This window comes from Anas acuta, chromosome 1 (assembly GCF_963932015.1).
Source record: "Anas acuta chromosome 1, bAnaAcu1.1, whole genome shotgun sequence".
Taxonomy (NCBI): domain Eukaryota; kingdom Metazoa; phylum Chordata; class Aves; order Anseriformes; family Anatidae; genus Anas; species Anas acuta.
In genome coordinates, this window is record NC_088979.1 from 145,916,413 (window position 1) to 145,938,627 (window position 22,215).

Below are 22,215 nucleotides of genomic sequence, written 5' to 3' on the forward strand. Positions count from 1 at the left end.
CGTGTTAAGGTCACTTGGAGCACTTTTAGAGAACAAGGAGTCCAAGGAATGTCATTTTTGTTGAAGAACTATTTGGAACGAGGTTCCCATCTGGAAAGCTCATCTGCTAGGAGTGACAGAGGAAACAGGGCATCTGCCTTGCCCAATAAATACAGAAACAACATGTCCCTGCTCTTGGCATAGGAATCATGAGTCTCCAAGGAGCTGCAGTTCAGGAAAATTAAAGCCCAAGGCAGAGCAGGAGCACCTTGCACCACTCACCAGCACCTCTTCCAGATGATGATGCTCCAGAGGTGAGCTGGGGGAAGGATTAAGTCGTCTTTCCAGATTCAGCAAGGGAAAAGGGGACATCCAGAAGGAAGGCAAACAAACCCCTTGTCCTCAAACAAAGCCACTGAGCTGAACTTGTGCAAGCTTCCTCCATGCGTTGAGTTTCAGATTTTAATACAAATGCCAACTTTAAAATGAGGGAGAGAGGACGGCTACAAAACAATATAACAAATTAAATCTTTACAAAACACTGTCCTATCTTCAGCGATCTTTGATTCAAGCCCAAGATGCATTATTTTCAACTGCACTCTGTACTATTACCTGATATTCAGCTCGCTATTGCAGATAACATTATAGATCCACACCTGCCACCTGGCAGCGCTTTTATTTGGAAATAACCATCGGCAGACATCTGGCATGTAGCAACACATCAGAAAGGGCCTTAACTCTCAACTTTTTTTTTTTTTTTTTTAAATTTAAGTGTGGCCACTCTTTTAGCGCTTTTCCTTCTTTATGTAACTGGGAAAGGGCTGAGGTGAGAAGGATCCCACACAGAAAGAGCTGGCTTGCAATGCAGAAGAATGAAGGCACTGCTAGGAAAATAAGAAGACAGCTGGCTTCCACAAAGGGTGCCAGACCTCGTGTCTAAAATTAAAGAATCTTCTGTTCTGAGGAAAGCACCTAGTTTCGCCCTTAAGTAGAAAATTAAAAAGCAGGAACTGGAACACACCATGTGATTATTAGTGCCCTATAAAAAACCTTACACAGGTTGGGAGCCAGATTAAATCCTACGCATGTTGGTAGTACCTCATGGGTTTTATTTTTCAGTGGTTTGTTTCAAGGGCTGCATGAATGGAGTTCAAAAACTGTTGGTCAGCAGCCAGGAGCTGGACCCACCTTATAAAAATAGCTGCATTTGGTAGCGCAGTTACGCAGCCCTAAAGAAGCCAAAGACTGAAGCAGTTATGAGGCTGGTTTAGCCCTTTACCTAGATGTGATCTCTCCACGCCATACAAGAAGGGAAAGAAAAAGCATTTCAGCCCTGTTTCAACACAGGTCATGCTACCACGCTGCCCACCTTCCCCACCTAGCTCCCCACCACATGCCCACCTTTCTTGATCGGAAGCAGACACCCTGATGAATGGAGATGGGAAACAAACTGGGCACAGGTACAGTGACTTCTGCATAGCTGAAGGCCAACATGAAAAGCAGGCACCAGAGTCCCACCTGCACAGGGGTAAGGGGAAGCAAACCCCCATGTGCTGTTCTGGAGGCTGTGCTCTCCAGGTACATCTCCTGGTGGCAGTGCAGGATTAGTCCTGAACCCCGGTTCCCAGCCCTGCACTCTCGCTCAGGACACGCAGGCACAAACGCTCACTGTGCTGGGAGGAGCACCGGATCGGATGCACCATGTTGAGACGGAGGCAGTGCTGCTTAAGCAGCCACTATCACCGAAGGAGACATACGTGATCGTGCCCCCAGAAGGTACCTGCTGCCCCAGTGAGCACAAGGACAAGTTACCACACACAGATATACACGAGCAGAATGACAGAGATCGAGGTGGGGGAACACACCGCCAGCCCACGACTCATTTCTCCTACGCTCCCTGCAACATAGTCTTTCAGGTGGCGCTGGGTGGTTTGGACATTGATCACACATGAAGGCTATTTTCACTCAGATGAAAGCAGCAACCCCCCAGCAAGCCCACCCGCTGCTGCAGTCGCTGTGACTTTCTCGGCAAGGCAAGGGGGGGCTGGCAAAGGCAGCGCCTCATAAAGGACCACGGACTTTACACCCTCCCTGACCCTCCCTTGTGGAGCCTCACTGGGAAGCACTTTGCTTTTCGTATTACCACACACTAAATTCATCTCTTTCTTTTAAGAAGGGAGAGGGAAGTGGCATCACCTCCTCAGTTTCCCAGCACTCCACGTCCCACCAACACTACAAGCCAAGTACCTCATATCCAGAAGGCAGAGAACAGCACGGGCAGGAAAACAGAGAATTTATCACTCCCAGTCAGGTAACAAATGCAGGGGAACAACATCCCTGGCAAACAGCTACAGGACTTGGGAGAAAATCTCTTCTGCTTAACCAACCCTTTCTCAGATTACCTCCGTTCAAGGAAAAAAACAAACAAACCACTATTGTCTTTGAAGTAATTCTGAAAAATTAGCTTTGCACCGAGTCTTCCTGCACTGCCGTTGTGCTTGCTAAGGAGGCCATCGTGCCACTCCAGACTTTGTAGGTTTTCGTTTCTCTTTAAGACACACATTTTCTCCCTGGCTTAGGGCCAAGCCTCGGTATTCCTTTAACTTGGGGGAACTCCTCAGGGAAGTCTGTCACAGTTTTGCCTAGAATCGTGGGCCTTTGCCTGTAGAGATTCATCTCTTCCCATCGCTGACTAAACACACGAAAACAATCCAGAGCTGGTTGTCGGGAATCTGGTAGGATTACAGAAATTTCTAGCTGCGGGAACCTTGGCTGCAACAGGCTGTGGAAATAACCTTCATGCTTGATGGGTTGAGCTACGAGAAGCCACCTGAGAATTAATGTATGCTGTTACAAGCATCGATACGGGAATCCAACATTTATTTCCCATGCTCCTAACTTCTCAGGAAACTCACTGTGGAGACAAGGCCCCCGTGTGTCTTCGTGTGCCTGCCTGGTGGGCGACCGGCAGAAGGTGGGTGCAGACCCTCTCCCCTCGCTCCCCATCCCGCCGTGCCCCTGCCCAGCCACCCCCCGGTTCAAAGTCGCTCGAGGCCTTGGTTCTTATCATGAAATGTTCTGCCAAATCAAATGTAAACAAATGACATGCACAGTTGACATGGCAACAAAGCAGCCCTGCACGCAACGACGGCAGTAGCATTTAACTCTGCCAGGCTGGGCACGAATTTGCAGGAAAGACCAGAGCAGCAAGGTAGAAGATAGGATCTCCTCTCCTCTCCCCACATACCCAGATAAATAAATACACAGCTCAGCACCCACGGGTTTGCTGAGAAAATGAGGGATCCATCTCCTGCAAGACGTCTTCAAATTTCTGGGCAGTTTTGGGCAGCGTGAGAGAAGCTCTAGTGCAGCACATCTGCTTATACATCCTTACAAAGCAGTTCAGCATCTTAAACTAATCTTTCCTACTGAAGACTGAAGGACTCTCTCTCTTTCCATGTGGAAGTGGAAGGACCCACCCTTGTGCAAGGGTCCTCTGCAGGAGCAGAGTCCAGGCGTCCACCATATGAACAAGAGTGATAAAAAGCAGCAAAGAGGATGAAAAGAGTCAGGGATGGGACCCAGCAGTACACCAGAATGGTCAAGTGGTATACAAAATTGTGATATTTGCCTCTTTTGCAGACACCACACCAAAATACAGCCCTAGGCGCATATATATATATATATATATATATATATATATGTTTTTTTTTTTTTTTTTGATAAAAGCAGCCAGAATAAAAGTCACAACTGCATTGTGGCTCACGCTGGCTTGTGCAGTTTCATTAGCTCCCATATTGTAAGTTGGATCCAACAAGAGCTTAGCACAAAGGTAGGTATTTAACTGCAAGCACTTTGGGGCAGGGATTGCAACTGCGTGACTTGACGTTGCTTTTCCCAACAGACTTCATCATCTTCTAATTTTAGACACCCAGGATAGCTTTCATGCTCTGACCTATTAAGCTACACCAGGTGCTGGCAAAGAGCATCCTTTTACCGTGGGGGCAGCACTGTTTCAGGGATGGGGGTAGGAAACCCTATAAAGCCTGCAAAGGGTGTAAATTCACTGGGAGACTCAGCACTGGGAAGCACCGTATTTGAAGCAGAATATTTGATTTTCATCTCTCTGAGGAATGCGTGCGATCTCTGAGCACCCATCCAGGACAGCCTAGCAAAGAGCATCAAGTCTGCAAGGCAAAGCCCCTTTAAATAAAAGCGGCTGCTGATGTTAAGATAAGCATCCAAGCAGTAAAAATAATGAAGCTGGCTCTTAAATAATGAGTGCTGATGGCCCCCTCTGCTTGCATTCCTAGCCTAATTACTTACATGGTTAGCTCAGCCCTATATGCCTTTCAAATGCTGGCATTTGAAAATAAAAGTTAAATCCACTTGGAGCGAACATGAACTTATGGGAACTACCGTGCATGCACACTGCTGCCAGAGGTGAGGGTCCTGCCACTGGGGCCCTTCCCCTCGGTCTGTGCTTTCAGCAAGAAAACAAAATTTAAAAAAAAATAAAGTAAATAGCCAGCCTACAGATGGAAGAACAGCTCTGCAGCTTGTAAGCCTGGGAATTCAAAGCACTGCTGGCGGGCGAGACATTAGCAGGCCGAGGTTGTGGTGCTCATACTGGGAAAGGCAGGAGGAGAAGCTCCTGCTGAAAGAGCCCCAGACTCAGGGAAGAAACAGGGCTGTGACCCTTGCTAGTACCTCGTTCAGCTCTGTCTATCTCCAGAAAGCACCCGTGGCTGTCCTCACACCACGTAGCCACACGGACAGGCCACACACTGCACACACATGGGCATAGCGGTCCCACCAGCAAACCTCTCAGGTTCCTCACACAGCTTCCAAGACCAAATGACCAGAATAAGATGGGAACGAGCACGTTGAACGTGGCCAGAAAGTGGTAGGAAGGAAGACGGCCAGATAACAGCTCTGGTGAATAGGTCAGGGCCCGGAGCACAGCACCGCCCATCGCCACACCGCTACGAGAAGGGACCCACCAGCAGGAAGGCCACAACTGAAGCCCCGCGGGGTCGCTCCCTTACGTGCCTCTCCAACACACTCTTCCCGTTTAGCTTGGCACCAATGGTTTGGCTCCAGAAGCTATCCTGGCAACAAATTCTTTCCTGAAAATTTATCACATGCCTTTATACAAAGCTGCCAGAATCATTTATAGCCACTTATCTAACAATATCTGCTTTCGCTTCAGTCATTAAGGAAATAAACAGAGGCTGGAAAAGAGTCAGTGTGAGAAAGGGGCCTCTGCTTTGGAGAAACAACAGCCTAGGACTATCGGAGATCAGCAAATGCTGCCCTGCCTCAGGAATATGCTAGCATGACAATAATGATGGATTACAGAAAGGAATTGCTTCTCAAAATGACGTCCAATTACTCTTCATGCCCAATCAAATCGGTTTTTAGCTGTCCCTCAAGTGAAAGAAGCATTCCTGCCCTGCAAGGGAAGGCAAGGGTTATGCATGTAAATAAATAATTAGGAATAACCATGGGCTGATGGCGCAGTCTGTGAGGCCTAGCAGAGAAGAAAGGAGAAAAAGCAGCAATAATGGATTGCTTTCTGCCTGAGATCTGTGAGGATTTTTTCAAGATCTGTAGTTTATGATAGATTGTTTTTATGAACCAGCAAACAGTGATTTATAACATTAATAAGCAGTGATGGGTAAGGCCCCAAATAAGATTCCCTTGCGTACTTCTCCACGACGGGAACAGAAAATATTTTCCTTTAGAATACGAAGGCCGAGCCTCACAGAAAGGCGAGCAAGATGGTCACTTGCTCATCTGCCTCTGTCCCCATCCACAAGCACTCACCCCGAGATGCGAGGAGGGAAACGAAGGCTCAGCTCAGTCATGCACAAAGTCTGCAGGACGAGGGCTCCTGGATTGCGAGGTGCTTGGGGGTGTGCTAAGCCTTTTGTAAGCGGAGCACCAGCTATACATCCACATCCAGGGATAAATAATGAGCTCGTTGCACACGCTGCCTATCTCCAGCTCCAGTTTTCCTGCACTGAACAACTCCAGGATGCCTCTGCCCACTGCAAGAACAGATACCACACCTGACTTGAAATTTGTTTTTCTTTCACAGCCTCGCTTTACAATAAATGGCTTGGTGGAACCCAGATCAACTCCCCCAGCCCTTTTCTCACAACTCCTCACAAATTTTGTTCCTTGGTAAAGCCCCTGTGACCGGCTGGAAGCTCAGACATGAAACGCAGCCGATAATGAAGATGTGCCTCTACTTACAGCACACAATTTGTTAGGAGAGGAGCGAAGGGGAGGGCAAAGAGGGGGGAAATCAAACACAGCTCACACAATGTTCAAAATTACTCCATTGAACCAGGAGTCCGGTTCTGGGGAATATGAGCAGTAAATTGCTGAGTGGCTTTCTAATCTAATTATTTCCCTTGCAATTCAAATTATTTTCCAATTAAAACCAAGCTAATACATTCTGAAATGTAAATCAGACTCCATTACCTTTTTTAATTGCAATGCCTATACTATTCCCCTTTTCCCTTTAATTGATAAAAGTCAGGCGGAGATTTCCATACATTCTTCTGCGGTCCTTTAGGGTTATTTCACACAGGCCTTACTGGTCTCATCATCCTTCACCCTTGTCTCCACCACAGAGGAGGCTGATGCCCTCTGCTTAAGGAAAGCACAAAGCCTCCAGAAGAAGGCAGGGGAACGGCTCTTTGCTCTTTACACGGCAGCACAGCTTCACCATTGCAGCAGCACAAAGGCAGGGACAAAAGGAGCCCATCGGGTGCCAGCTCTTGTCCTAGAAACATGGTGTTTGTCCCTGCAATGGTGTGGAGAGGCTAACCCCGGTGAGGTACACACCATGAGTTCCTGCAGCTTCAGTTCTCCTGCACTCCATGATTGCATTCTTCCGAAAAAAGAAGAGGAAATAAGTACAGAACATTTTGTCCATCAAGCCTCCCCAGGTCAGATATAAATATATAAAGAACAAGCAAGGAAGCCTCTTCCGCAAAGGGAAGCTATTTTCAATTTAGGCAGGGCACTTTCCAGACTGACAACTTCTGAATAAACTCGCAGCGTCTATATTACTTCCCTTTTCTTCCTGATTGACCAAACTCAAGGGCAGATGTAGTCTGCAGGATTAATTTATCTCACATCCTATTTTCTCCTCCTTCTTCCTGAGTTGCTTGCAATGACCGATTCCACTTCTTCTACCTCCATGGGGTAGAGCGGGCCAGCCCATCCCCCAATGCCAAACTGGGGCAGAGCTCAGCCCCGTGGAAACCCATGAGCACCTCTTGCTCGAGGCTGCAGCGTCTGACGGACCCTGAGCCCTGCTGGTGACCTCTCCTGGAGCAGGGCCACCAGACCCAACGTGGGGAAGTGGCTGCTCACAGCACAACCCTGCCTGCCTTCCTGCAGTGCTCAGGGGGTAATGCGCGCTGTTTGTTTGCGCCTGTTACTTTGTCTGCACAGGGCCATTTATCCTCTGCTCTGAGGTCCCAACGCTAGACCTTTTTCACCTTGTAGGACCAGGAAAGCTTCAGGGTGTCTTCCCTGGAAGGACCAGGAGCGAAGCATCCCCTGAGCTCTCCCAGCCCATCAGCTGCCACCCCACATTCAGCAAACTGGCCTCCACAGCTTCTGTCACTCATCTCCACGCTCCAGAAATAGATAAAAAAAAAAAGAAAGAAAGAAAAGGGAAAATAAGCATTCAATCTATTATTCTCACAAATGCTACAGCTTATTCCACCACTAACAGAATAAGCTAACAGCGACTGCAGATGTGAAACGGCTCATCGCAAATCCAGAGGGCTCCTAATCCAAATTCTGTGTGGATTCGTACTTTGCACAGTCACATCAGCTTCAGCAGGGTTAATGGAGATATATAGGAGGGATCTACACTCCTCTTTGGTGCAAACATGCTCTATTCTGTTGTTTAAATTTCCAGCATTACCTCTACAATGCTCTGGAGAGTCTCAGGATTCACCTTCATTCAGCAAACGTCCATTCTTTACTTGTGCTTTTCCTATGGCTTGATGTAAACATTTTAATTCTTTTTAGCTTATGTCTCTGCAACATCCTACAAACCGTTCTGAGAATACAGTCTATAATTGCCCTTGCACAGACAAAAGTCCGTGGCATAAGATTTCAATCACCATCCCTGGAGGTCTTCAGGAAAGGTGTAGATTTAGAAGTTAGTAGCATGGTTTAGTGGTGGACGTTAGTACTGGGTTAAAGGTTGGGCTGGATCATCTTAGAGGTCTTTTCCAACCTAAATGATTTATGATTTTTTTTCTACATTTGCACTCAAATGAAGTTTTACCTGAAAAAAAATCTCTAAAGTATTTAACATATTCGATAAAACATTTAAACTATATATTATGCATGTACATTAAGGGAGAACTAGCCAGGCAGATAAAAGCGAAGATACCTTTTGTCTGAACTACCAAGATCCTTTAAAACAATTACGTGGAGATACTTTAAAAACCTGGCCACAATGTACAGTTTTCTAGAAATTATCTCAGCAGGCTGGTGTTGATCTTTTATTCCTACAGTAAGTTTTACAGACTTCAATTTCACTGTTTAAGAGAGACACAGAGCAGATCCAAATCTTAGATGTGGAAATCCCATCTTAAAGTACTAGGGGAAAAGAAGAAGAGAGACAAACATCCAACAGGAGGAATTTTTTTTTGAAGTGTCAAACCTAACATTTTCTTTACTTACAAATTCATCTTATTTGGAGTAGATTCATCTCCAGCAGAGCACTGACGATTCTAGTAACCTGTCACACTTCAGAGACTGGCATGATTTTTTAATGTTTTTATTAACTCAATGGTAATCCCTTAATCATTCAGTTGACAATAATCTAGCATTTCCCTCTCAGACATTTCCAGTGGCTAGCTGCAGCTCTCAAAGACAGCTGTCAAAGCAGCTATGCTCTACTTTGCTTTTATTGTCCTCAGTTCAAAACCTTGAGTTGCCTGGTGCTGGCCAACCAGGGGATGAAATTAAACCACATTTATCTGAAGCCCTCCTCTCCAGCCAGCAGGCAGGCAGAGCGGGGTGGCTTTATGCTTTCTGTCCCTCCCTGGTTCCGGTGCAGTCTGCATTTTCTTGCTGTGATCTCTGTAAAAGCCTCTTATACAAGCAAGTTTCCAGCAGCACAAGGATGGGTGTGCTGGTGGGGATGGTCACCTTGGTTCTCTGCACCTAGGGGCAGCTCCTGGCTCCTCAGGGCAGTGGGCTGCGCACATACACCATAAATCCTCCGGCAGGGAATGTCCCCAAGGACCACCCAAAGGAAGAGGTGTCAAAAGGGCACTGGCCCCAGAAAAAGCAGGCTGGTGTCTATAGAAATAGAGAAGTCCAGGGTGGGGAAAAAAAAAAGTTAAAAAAGTCTAGGATTCTTTGGCAGTTTCATGTCAGAATTTGGGGCAATTCTGGAAGCCGATTTCCAAGAGCTGTCGCTGCAGTGACCTTAAACCACAAGTAACTCCACAGCTGTTGCACCATAGAGGCAAGGATCTAAACCAAAAGAGGCTCAGCTCCTCTGACTTCAGTATCAGAGTCACAGAGCTATTCTTCTCCCACCAAGACTGCTCCTGCAGGCTTTCTCCTGGGAAGGGACAACCTGAGAAGTCACTCGCCAACCTCCAAAATCATAAGGTCTTTTTTTTTTTTAAACTATATATTTAAAAGTACATTCAGTTTAAGTTTAGCTTGCTTTCAAGTTCATTCTTGAAATAACACTTAAGTCTAGAAATCCCCCTCCTCACCCCCATTCCATCACCCTCCCTTTTTCTTTTTTTAGTTACTAAACAGATTCTCCTATAAAGGTAGGTTGTCAGGAGCTGGCACTTAAATATATATATTATACAAAGTGTAAGGAACTAAAGACTGGGTGCAAATACACCACTGCTTCAGTTTGGGCCCTTTCAAGGCAAACTTCTCTGTCGTTCCCATTGTTGCACGTTCAGATTGCAGAGTGGTTTCAGAGTATTAACAGCTCTTCACCCACTGAACAAGACCTAGCCCCTAAGAGCCCTCATCCAGGCCAAAAATATGGGTGTCAAGTCCCTGGCACCAAGTGTTTTGCTGTGCAGCTCCTCTCCCACTGGGTCATGCTAATTGCTGATGCATAAAGCCAGCATCTTCTGGGCTCCTGCACCTTCAGCTTGACCTCTGCTGTCATCCCTGGAGAGTGATTTTATGGTTCGCATCTCTGTGTTGACTTCTGGAGCAGCGCAACTTGCATCACACATTCCTTTAAATGAGGAGGATAAAAGCGCAGGCATAATTTATCACAGGGCCATTTGTTAAGCCAATTAAAGTGTTAAGAAAATTAATTGAAAGGGTTAATACACATCTGTAACAGGCTATCCTGGTTATGACATTTACCTTCAGAGCCACAACCAAGTTATCCGGTCTCTTCTCTGGAGTAAAGATAAATGTCAGCAGAGATCAACAATCATGTATTATAAATACACAATGCATATTTTTTTCTCCTGCTGTTTTGAAGCACTGAAACTGCTTTAGATGACAGGCATGAAATATTTAGAAACCGTTGGAAGAGAATGTTCTGAATCCTCCTAAACTTTTAATAACTTGCAAATCGTGATGTCACCCACAGGAGAGCACCAGGAAGGTATCTGCCAAGCAACCACAGCCAAAAACCAGCCCCACTCGCACCGCACCTAGTGGGTAGCGTTTCCTACAAAGCAGGCTTTGTAGCCGCTGGATGTTGGCTTGTTATGCCCGGACAGTGGGGTATTAAACGCAGAAGAAAGTTTGCAGAATAACCGCCTGCACTCTGCAAAACCCTGCAGGGAGCTCCCAGCTCAGCGGCAGTAACTCCTCACGGCCCAGAGAAGCACAGCCCGCGCGGGAAGGATCTGTGTTACGGTAGGCACACATGTGCTCGGTAGCTGTTGTTTACTGGGTCATGTTGATTTTGCTTTCAGCTATGTTTTCTTAGGCACCCACGTCTCTTCACGTAGGAGTGCCTCAGAAATTACAAAATATTGCTCCCACTCAACATACACGCGTACGTATACACTGGGATTGTGTGTACAGAGCTCGAGAGACGCCCTCCACAAACAAACATTTGCAGCCATCGCCAACCTGCAGGAAAGCCAAGGTGCTTTTGCAGCCCAGTGCAGCAAAGCTCTGCAGCCTCACCGTCCCCTTGTCCTTTTGGGATCCGCATGGCTATGGCTCCTCCAGCCTCCTTCGCTCAGAGATCAGGCTCAGCACAATGCTGGTGGCCACCCCTCTCCTGGGTGCACCGAGGAGCAAAGTGGGGTCTTCCAGCCTTTTCCTGCAACACAACTTGCTTGCAACTCAGCATTTCCCCACAGAGGGGCCTCCAAACGCATGGATAATTTTGCTCTTCTCCTTCCCTCGCCTCCAAAGCATCTCTCCTGCTAGCCCAGTTTCTTGGAAAGCAGCAGGTTCTTGCTTCACAGAGGAATTCCTGCTAAGGAAGCCGAGCACACTTGAGCCCTTCCCCTCTGTCCCGACCTCCACCCTGGTTTAGGAAGCTCACCTTCCTGGAAGTACCTCGGCCACAAACACAGCCCCACGACATTTCACCCTCACAGCACAACCCTCCTGCTCGCAACAGCCACCCCAACAAGACCCACAGCAGGACCCACGCCATTAAAGGCACATTTTACTGGGAACGGGGGCTGGCAGAGGCATGGGTCTGCAGGCAGATAACCAGCACATGAGGCTGCGACAAAAACCACCCCAACGAGCCCCCCTGCCCACATCACCCCTTCCTTCCCCTGCACGCCGCAGAGCTGCCGTCACGCCAGGTTTGTTTCCCTCGGTAAGCAATGGCTTGCAGAAGCCACTCGGCGGAAGTTATTAAAGCTGCTTTGGTATGGGGAAAAATCTCATTAACGTCAGCAAAAGGAGGAAGACTTCTGAAAAGCTCCCAGCTAATTTGCTTTCTTTTAATTTTCTTGCAATTACAGTAAGCAGCGTAGCGCTCTCCCAATAAATGAGTCTTTAGCGCTGTGACAGGAGGTTTCTCCCCGAGTCACTCCGAGCTCCAACTTTTAACCCTTCGAGAGGTTAAAGGAAGAAGTGACTGCACGGTGTGCACCTTCCTAGAACAAATGGATTTCAGGCACTTCCTGTAATTTATCTGCACGGCGGAAAATCCCTGTTTTGTCTGTACAGCTTTTTTTTTTTTCTCCTTAATTTTTGCTTTGCAGTCATCACAGCAGTACTGAGCTGGTACTTCCCACATCCTTTACTTGCTATAAATTCGGTTTCTCTTACAGTAAACACAGCTCCTAAAGGCTGCAATCCAGTTCTTTTCTGAAAAGAGGCTCAGTGTAGCATATCCCACACACTGGCTGATTTTTAAAACTCACTATGTATGTAATCTATTTTCCCTTACCGCTTTGGAAAGTTGAAGAGCAACAATTCTATTTCAGACTTCAGCTTATTATTTTTACTCTGCCATAAAAAAAAAAGAAGGGAAAAAAATGTTGAAGAATGTTTAAGAATGCAGTCTGGAGATTAGTAAGGGGACGGGATCTATATATACTTAAGAAAAAAAGACAAGATGTCCTCTATATGAAGTGAAATTGGATTGATTTTTCATCCGCCAGAAATATTGCATTAATGCCTAACACCAAAATTTCATAGTGGCAGGTTTTTAATTAGAGTAGAAGGAGGTTATTTTTTGCTAAATAATTTGGAGAAGTACTTTGTGGAGGGAAATTTTGTTCTGATTAGACCAAAATGGAGCCTTTAAATCACATAGCCAAACCAAAACAACTCAGGACAGTCCAAATACCCTTATTATTTGAAGAGTCTTTAAGTCACTAATACTTTTTAAATAGTTTTTTTGTTGTTTTTGTTTTGTTTTCCTTTATTCTCAGCTTCAGATTCAACTAACAATGTTAGCTTTCTATTTTGGTTAAGTTCCTAATTGCCAGAGCTCCAGCCAAAACCTTTGCAGTATAAACCCTAAAACCTCAAAAAAGTACCCCCAAATAAATCATAATTTCCTTTTTTTTTTTTCCCTGTTTTTTTTTTTTTTTTTTTTTTTTTTGTTTGTTTGTTTGTTTGTTTTGTTTTTTTCCCCCCCAGCAGTTTCACCGATGTTTTCTATGCCTTCCCATGGTACCAGGCAGGGGCAGCTGGAACACCTGGGACTTTGGGTAACCCCTATGGGGACATTTGGATCTTTCTCCCCATTTCTGAATGAACACCTCAAAGGTCCAGCACCCCCAGCAGAGCCCACTGCTGATCCTGTAGTGGGGAGAAACGGTGCATCGAGCTGCGTGAAAAGCTCCCTGCCCTCGCAGCTATGACAGTCCCCTCCACAACAAACGGCTTGCTTTGTGAGGTCCCCAGCACAAGCAAAAGGAAAAAAGCCTCTCCTGGTACATGCTACAATACACTGTATTATTTTTTCCTTCCCAAATTCTAATAATCTCAGCAGTAGATATTGAAAAAAAGGCTGTATTGACTAAAAACTGCATTACACGTGGAAATTAGGTGATTGGTAAACTGGTGTTCAACTGGACCCTTTGCTGAATGCACTTCAACCACGGGAAGCTTCTCGCACTGATTTGCAAATTGCAGAAAACCCCACTGCTGGCAACATTTGAAAAATACTAAGAAGGACCTTTGTTGTCTGAGGAAAGAAAAGAGGCCAATAAAGACATTTTTCACTTCTTTAACGGATATGTGATGATCACAAGCTTCTTGCATTGATAAGACAGCGCCTGCACACTGAAGAAGGGTGCCCACCAGGACATACTTACACATACCAAGCACTGTACTTGCATCATTTATAGCTACTCTACATACTTTATAACGTATGCATGGATGAGCCATACTGATTATAGGATACTGAAACTGTCTCATTTGTCCAGGCCAGTCACAATCTCATAATTAAATGATAGCCATAAAGAAATCCTCGCTCAAACTGGGACAGCAGAAGGTTCATTTCCTTGTTAGAAGCTTTCCCATGCCATGTGCAAATGGAATCCGGGGGTGATGGAGATTTTGAGCACTTAGAAATGAAGAGACCTGAAGTGGGTCACAAAAACCAAGATCAGAGAGTTTCTCTAGGAAGTCACACAGCCAGATCCATGAGCAGCACTACAGCAGAAGTTGCTGTCAGGAACCAAATGCCAGCTCAGGTTTTCCTCCCGGCTACGGAGACATGAAACCATCATAAACACAACTCTTCCTTTCCACTCATCAGGCTCCGCACTCAGCTGACAGCATCTTAAAGCTAACCCTGTTTGGCCAGAAGAACAGAGGACACTGAACAAGCACGCCTTTCTGTAGGAAAGTCCCCTTCTTGCCACCCCTTCCTTTTCAGGCCAGAGCTCCTCAGCTGACAGGAACATTAGAAAACCCATTCTGTCATACAGCCAGAAATTTCTGCTCTCATTCAAAACACTGAGCTCGCTGTGCTCCAACAAAGCCGTGTTCAAAACAAGCGTTGGCATGTGCATTTATGCGAAATGACTGAATGGCCCTGCAGGTTGATAAAAGGTTCTGGAGTCTTTCACATAAAACTAAAGTCACTGGTTTGAATCTGACCCGTATCAGTGGTGTCTGAAACTGGCTACAGCTGGAAGGCTGTTGGCATCCCGTCTGACAGGGCTGGTAGTATCAGCCTGATTCCTGGAAGACAAATACACCCGCTGTGTTGGTAGTTTGCACAGGGAGGTCAAGACTCAACAAGGAATAAATTTTGAACTTCCTTTCCGTGCGTGCTCTTTGTCCTGCCAACGCAGCCGGCGGCAGTGGTTGGTAGGCTCTTAAGGCCAGCGAGTACAAGGTACTTTCATGGATCGTGATAAACCTACCCAGCTGGGTTTAATTGAAAATAATCTGTATCATTTAATTCACTTTCACAAGCTATCTTCCACAGCCTTGTGAACCAGGGCTTACACATGACACTGATGTCTCCAAGAGAACATACTGGAAGAGTCCATCCCTCCCACACCATACAATAAAATGTTAAATCTGATTATTATCCCTGAAGAAGTAGGGAAAAAAACAAAACAAAACACCAAAACCATCCATCTGTAATCTGCCCTTCCCCCATCTCCCTAGGCCATAAACAATTCTGTCAGTTGAGTTTCCCAGACAGCTCAGCATTAGTGAACACATTCCCCCACAAAAGGAAAAAAAAAAAAAAAAAAAAAGCACACGGGTACACAAATCCCCCATCCCCTTTGTTTGGGTACAAACACTTAGTTTGGGCAAGGCAAGAACTCACCCCTGATGCTCCCTCTGAAACTCAGCTCAGAGACCAGAGGTCTCTGACCAGGCCACAGCAGGAGCAAAATGAGGTGGGGAAAACCCAGTTTTTAACTGATACCAAACTAAAGCACGGTTCAGATCAAATCTCATTTTACTGGGATGTTCAAACCTCCTGCCAGCACTCAAACTGCTCTGGCTTTAGTCCATTGTACAGCAGCATGCTGATCACCTTAAAAATCTTATTAATCTGATGAAGAGTGCTCCCTAGACCTTACTTTCTGTAAAGTGCTGAGCTGCTCATCAGCCCTTACCAAAAATCACAGAAATAATGCCTGATCCTCCCAGCGTGAGCTACAAGCTTTGCCCCTTCCTTACTGAGGCAGCAAACTCCGCTGGCTTGCTCCTGTTCACACAGCCCTGCACATGCTCAATAACACCATTGATTTTGTTTGTGCAGGCAGAGAGAATCCAATTTTAAAAAGCCACATTGATTCCCACCCATTAAAAACAGAGCAAGCTGCAGCATTCGCTAAATGGATAGAAAAAGACTGAGGTCAGGGTGGAGGGGTGGGAATAATGTCATTACTACAAGCTCGTTCTGAAGGACAGTTGCAGAAACAGACAATAAAATAGTAACCGTTTGACTTCACATTATTTGTTGTAGTTTCTAAACTACAAAAATAGTAATTCTACAACCTGGGAGTGCCCCGGCACCGAGAAGGAGATGCAAAACTGAAGGCATCCAAGAGCATGTAGCTGTGATTAGTTGATTTGGAGCATGAAAACGCACACGCACGCAGCAAGAGAGGGCACAGATACAGGAACCGAGACAGCAGCAGTATCTGCAAAGGGCCCTGTCTGCTTTTCAGTTCTTTGTTTTCATACATTAAACAAACAGAGCCATTGCACAGGTCACTGAGGACCTTCCTTCTGCTTCCATGGCCCCAGCTGCACCACAGACAAAAACTATTATTATTCTCTAATGGCTGCACCTTTTGGACAATGATTCAGTGTTTTCCCCCCCCTCTCTTCTGTGCAGTGCCACTTAGTCTTTTGCTTCATTTTATGTTTTAGTTGCACAGTCTTGAAATCTTCGTGTAGCAACTAAGCATCGATGAGGAAGCTGTGAGTGGGAGCTCCTGCTTTTTGCTGCAGCTGCTCGCTGTGGGTAGGTCCTGGGAATGGATGGATGCTGCTGCAGCGGTGAAGGGTTGGGAGAAGCTGCCGAGTAGGGAGGGAGGTGGTGGTGGTGGTGCAGCGCCTGGGGGCACTTCCCCACCCCAAATCTGGGAGCACGAGCTACAGACAGCCCCGATGCAGGGAGCCACAGCTGGTCAGTGACCAGCAGGCACAGCCCGGAGCGTGCACACACCCCACGCTCGATGTGGTGGCTGAGCTTCAGTCAAACTCCGCATGCCAGCAGGCCGTGAGGCTGCCCACATGTTGCAGAGCAGTCACTCGTCTTCCCAACTTAGTCGGAGGATGTGAGCAGGCAGGCGCTTGCTAGCACCGCTGAGGCTTTCGTAATTGGTCCCAGCTGGTTAGTCGTAACATGCCTTGTTGTTGAGCAACCACCTACTAACGCTGTCAGACATTCCCTGGTTGCATAAGGAGGGCTAGTTATCGTTATTAATTACGCACTGCCATGGGCCTGTGCCACGCCGCACAGATAAGAAAGCCCTTAAGCTCCCAGCCAGTCATGCCCTCAGCGTGCAGGCTCCCCCCAGCACCACGGGAAGCAAGCTCAGGCCTTGCAGCAGCCACGGCCATCTCCTACCCTTCCTACCACACCATGGTTTTGAAGCGACTTGGTCCTCCCTCCCCTGCTAGCGGCCAGCAGGGGCCAGGCCAGCTAGGCCACCACAGCAGCCATCTTGTGGAAGCCATGGTGTGTCATTGTGTGGGCACGCAACCAAGAGCACCGCCGCCATTTCAAAGCATCGTGAAGAGATATACCCCATCACATGGCCACATCACTGACAGGAGACATAACAGCAGCACAGCTTGAAGCCTAACCTTAAACCTACAAGAGGAAACGACATAGAAAGCAAACATGCTATTCCTGGTGCAGAAGGGAAAGACCCAACAACGTGGATCCCTCTCAGGAGGGAAAATGAGGCAGAAGCATGGGGGAAATGCAATGGAAGTGGCTATTCTACAAGCTGCCTGAGCATACCAACAGCTTTGAAGATTTAAGTCAGTATTTCCCAGCCTCCCTGCTTCCCCAACTTTAGGTCCTCACTCACTCACCATTCAATTTGAACTGTGCAAGAAAAAAAAATAAAAAAATAATAATCAGGGGCATTTTGTGCAGGAAGAACAAGCAGCATCTTTTTTCTTCCCTGTCAGTGGACCACCTTAACATCCCCCTTGCAAAACTGAGGACTGTAGTTATGTGCTGCACACAAGATCCTTATATGACTTAAAATGCCATTTTGAGGGCAGTAATCCATTTCTGTAGCCACAGGCTAACGTAAAAGCTGTGAGCTTGTCTAGGAGCTGGAGCTCCAGGGCTGCTTGAAAGCACACACCTTGAGCTGGAAATTAATCTCTTCAAATCCCACGTGAAACCACATGGCAGAATTGGGCTGAGAGGAGCAGTTCACGTTGCTGTATCAGCTGCCTCAAGCAACTCTGACCTTTGCCATCCATGGCTTTTATCACAACTAAACTCTGTTGCCCTGGGTTTGCTCCTGCTGCTTCTCTCCCAACTTCTGTATTTGCTACCCTCCAGACCCAAGAAGCGCACTGTGGCTGTTAGGAAAATACCCTGACAACTTACAGGTAGGACAGGCACTACTGCACTTCTCCAGCTGCTGGGCAGAAGCAGCTGGGGAGGTTTCTTCAACTCTCTCTGAAGAGGAGGCTGAAGGCTTGGACTCATTCAAGGTCTCCATGGAAAAACACCCACCACCAAGGTCAGAGGTTGGCAACCGTGTCACAACACCGTGCTGCCAAATGCTGCAGGTTGGTCCTTCAGCTTCAATGTGAGCTATCTCCCTTTGCACACACAGTGCCTCTGATTGCCACACAGGAACATTTCACACCCGTTTACCACCACTCCTCGCTTTAACACCAGTTCAGATCATGCTTTAATGTTACCCATGCCTTTGGAAGCAAAGAGGGCAATTTGCAGAAGCTTAAGTTTAGTTTCTTTTGTGCTAGATCATAGATACTGATGCAAAAAGATAATTCTCTAAATCTAACAAACGTTTAAAGTTTATTCTCAGTGGATTTATATAGACATAAATATACAGATTAAAAACAAGTAACACTTTGGGGGCTTTTTATTACCGTCTAAAGTAGCCAGGAACATGGACATTTTCTCTCTCTTTTCTATCTGCTTTCTTCCAACTGCACAGTTCAGAGACTTCATACAGATCAGAGACAAAGTTCAAACCAGCACTGACAATTTCATTAAAAAAAAATTGTGTTTTCTTATGTTCTTTACTCTTTTATTGCTATTTTCAAAATGAAGAACAGACCCTATCAAAGTGCTAAGGGCTGAAAACATAACTCTAAACCTGTCTCTAAATGATACACGAAACCCAACTTTGTGCCAATCCATTTTTATCATCTCTTTGTGGCCATAACAAAGCTGAGAACAAGAGCTAAACAATAGAGAGAAAAGAATAATTTCAACATATTTTTTTTTCTGAAAGTAACAATCGGTGGCAATAACAAGAACCCATTCAGAAGACAAAATGTTATCTTCCAACCCAGTTAGCATGTCTTTCTTCCTCTCACTCATTATATATCTCGCACATCACGCTATATTTTGACCTCGCTTACAAAGGAATACGCTTGGAAGCGACATCTCCATACGCGTATCAGCACAGCTACGTAGGCTCCAGCCCGTGCTACCTCTCCCTTCCTGGGTCCCTCACACACCTGCTACGAGGAGATAGGTGTTATCAAAGAAACCTGCAGAAGAGCTTTACAGGAACAGTGACATGGCAAGCTTATCCTTTTGTTTGTACCCATGCAGCCCTCCTGAACCGCTGATTTACATTGCTAACAATGGCAGGAGCTATATTTTTGACAGCTACGGGGACAAGATCTCTTAGGTAAACTTTATTTATTTTGTTTTAGATACGGGCCTGCACCATTACTTCCTTTTACCTGCCGAAACAACTGGCAGTGTTTCGTCGTTAACTTTTTCAGCATAGTAACCAGGAAATTCAGCTAGCCTCAGCTGAATGTGTTTACCTTTTAGATTTCATCTGTCCCTCTTAATATTGTTCTGAGGGTCAGGGAAATATTCCATTACCCTCTTGGATGACTACCCTGTTTGCAGCCTCCCACTGGCAAGCAAAACATTCTTTTGGGGAATTAAAAAAAAAAGTTTCCATTTATTTTGTCTAAGCCATCAGATCCTCCTTCCACCCCTACCACCCTGGACTTTCTTCCCAGTGCCCAGCTCCGCGTGGAAGCAACTGGTTGAAGCAGGAGCCCTGACCGAGGAGGACAGGAGGAAGGTCAGCAGCTCTCCTGCACGCCAGCTGTCCCCCAGCCGTGCGTGCTAACCCCTGCAGTCACGTCTCCTAGCGCTACCTTTCTGTTTGAGGGCTGTTTGTACTCCGCTACCCTTCTGTCTGAGGGCCTCAGCCACAAAAATGGTTGTGTGTTAGGTGCTGTAAACACAGCCCCCGCTGCAGAAAACACAGCTTCTGGGGAAGGCAGCCTAAGGTAAACAGCAACAGACACCTCCGGGTGGACGGGGAGAAAACGTGGTATTGCTCAGCAGTACTAGCACGAGTGAGCTCATCCCAAGACTTCCAGTTAAAGACACCAACTCATTGCAGTACCGCTCCTGTTACCAAGTTAACCGAAACCTTGCTAGCTTTTTATTGCCTGCTTTTATGTGAGCACCAGCTGCTGGAACAGACAATTTTCCCAATTCTCTGACACTTCAGGTGGTGAGCGTCCTGGGTTCAGGAGCTGAGCAAGTCACCAAAGTAATCCAAGATGCTCCAAGCCTTCTGCAAAGGGAAAAGCTCAGTGATGACACTAAGAAACGTCCAGCACTTCTCACATCCCATTGCACTATGCTTATGCTTGAGAGGTTCTGCTTGGAACCTGCTACACATTGCAGTGGTTGGCAAAAATGAAAAGAAAAAAAAAATATATGAGGAAGAGTTAACCCAAATTCTTGATTCAAGTTCTCTTCAGTCAGACCCAGGTCAACCTCCCTGTACCTTACCCTGCATCCACCCTCCAAACTGAGCCTTTCAAGGGGTACAACAAGTTTTGAAGGAGGCAGAAGTCTGCTAGACCAGGTTAATGCTAATGCAAATCAGCAGAAGCAGTGTGGAAAGAACAGGATCTGAACATGCCCCTAAACAACAATACAATACAGTCATAGCAAAATAAAGGCAAAACCTGTCAGCACAGCATAACTTGTGTCTGTGCAAGTAAAACAATAACTGAAATTACTTCTGTCCTTCAGTAAGGGGAAGGCAGAGGTCAAGCTGCCACTCAGAGACTCACAGTTTATTTTCCAGCTTGTCACAGAAGAAGCACGCTGTTCTGTTTGGAAATCAGCTATCCTGTTTTTAAAGCCTTCAGAGAGCAAGGAGGGTGAAACCTCATCTTCTTTCCTCCTACGCCTTTCCATACGCAGGGAATAGTGACCTCCAGGTAACCATCCTCTGCAACAGGATTTCTCCTTTCTGCCCACCCCCTCTCCAGCTTCCTAGAGCCACCTCCCTTTTATTTACTCTACTAGAGCTGAGGCTCTCTCACAGTATATATACATACCTCTGATCTCTTCTTTTTTTTCTTCTTCTCCCCATTGTAAAATACCGCAGAATAGCCTTTTTTATGATCTGGCCTAAAAGGAAAAGGACACTGAGCCTGCCAGAGTCTGAGAAGTGTTACACCACTGGACAATGCTCTCAGACTGATTTTTGGGTGGCCCCACGCAGAGCCAGGAGTTAGACTCAATGATCCTTGTTGGTCCCTGCCAACTCGGGATATTCTCTGATTCTGTGATTTTCTTAAGCTTCCTACTTAAACAGGTAACAGCTGTGGCTGTACCTTAGCTTAAGCCAGGCCACAAGATTAGTGTTTTTCAAGCAAGATAACAACTCTCGGGTGCTTGAGAGGTGCTCATTTTCCCCAGCAGGACCTGGAGAAAGAAAATTACTGAGCTCCACCTGAGAACCTGCTGCACTTCTGTTCACTTAGGCTAATTTGAAGCACGACCAGTGCAGCAACTGGCTCAGGAAGTTAAGACACAAACACTGGGGACTGAAATGACAGCATTAAGGGGCCTGACACTGGGGAACCCATTGCAATTGAAGCATCTTCAGGTCATTTCTCTCTTCTTGTAATGACTCGTTCACGTATGAACCATCGTCAGTCACTTTCCTAACTTCGTAGCCAGTAAGCAGCAGAGCTGAAATGCTTTCCAATCAGAAAATGCCCTTTGGTGTAATTCAGCTTCTCAGTCCCACCATGCTGGGGCCTAAAACCTGTGACCCTAATGAACACACAGACGTACGCAGCCAGCTTCCTCTGTGATACACACCAATCTCTTGCCTGCAGTGAGCAAACATACAGGGGAGATGTTACGGATACAAAAGCCTGATAGGATTTTTAAGTATGTGCTACTTGAGCAAAGCATCCCTGAAAGCCTGTGCAAATTGTGTTGCTAATGCCCCTTTCATATTGGGATGCGTGGATGATGAATCTCCTACTAATTCCACTGATTTTTGCTCTGGGAGCACTGATGGCAAGCCAACCGCCCGTCACCTCTTTCTGCTTGTCATCAGCCAGCGCTGCTGAGAGCCAGGCAGTGCATGGGCCCCAACGGGCCCTGAAACAAGAGCAGAGGGACAGAGGAAACCACTGCACAACCACAGCACTCTCTCCTTCGCTGACCGCTGTGAGAGGAGCAGCTGCCCCAGGCGAAGAGCCGGGCACCTTCTGCCCCACTGCGCTTCCTTTGCGTTTGGTGAGGAAGCGACGTGGGTGGGAGGAGAGAAA

At 46.5% G+C, this 22,215-nt stretch overlaps 1 protein-coding gene and 1 long non-coding RNA gene across 6 annotated transcripts in view; both read right to left on the bottom strand.

Annotated features, from left to right (window-relative positions):
* Positions 1-22,215, bottom strand: part of HIPK2 (homeodomain interacting protein kinase 2) — a 132,476-nt gene that overhangs the window by 62,756 nt on the left and 47,505 nt on the right. The window lies entirely within an intron of this gene.
* Positions 13,083-21,564, bottom strand: LOC137846060 (uncharacterized). The gene is made up of 2 exons (XR_011090368.1): positions 20,986-21,564; positions 13,083-20,207 (listed from the first exon to the last, which is right to left on the bottom strand). It is a non-coding gene; the product is annotated as an uncharacterized lncRNA (long non-coding RNA).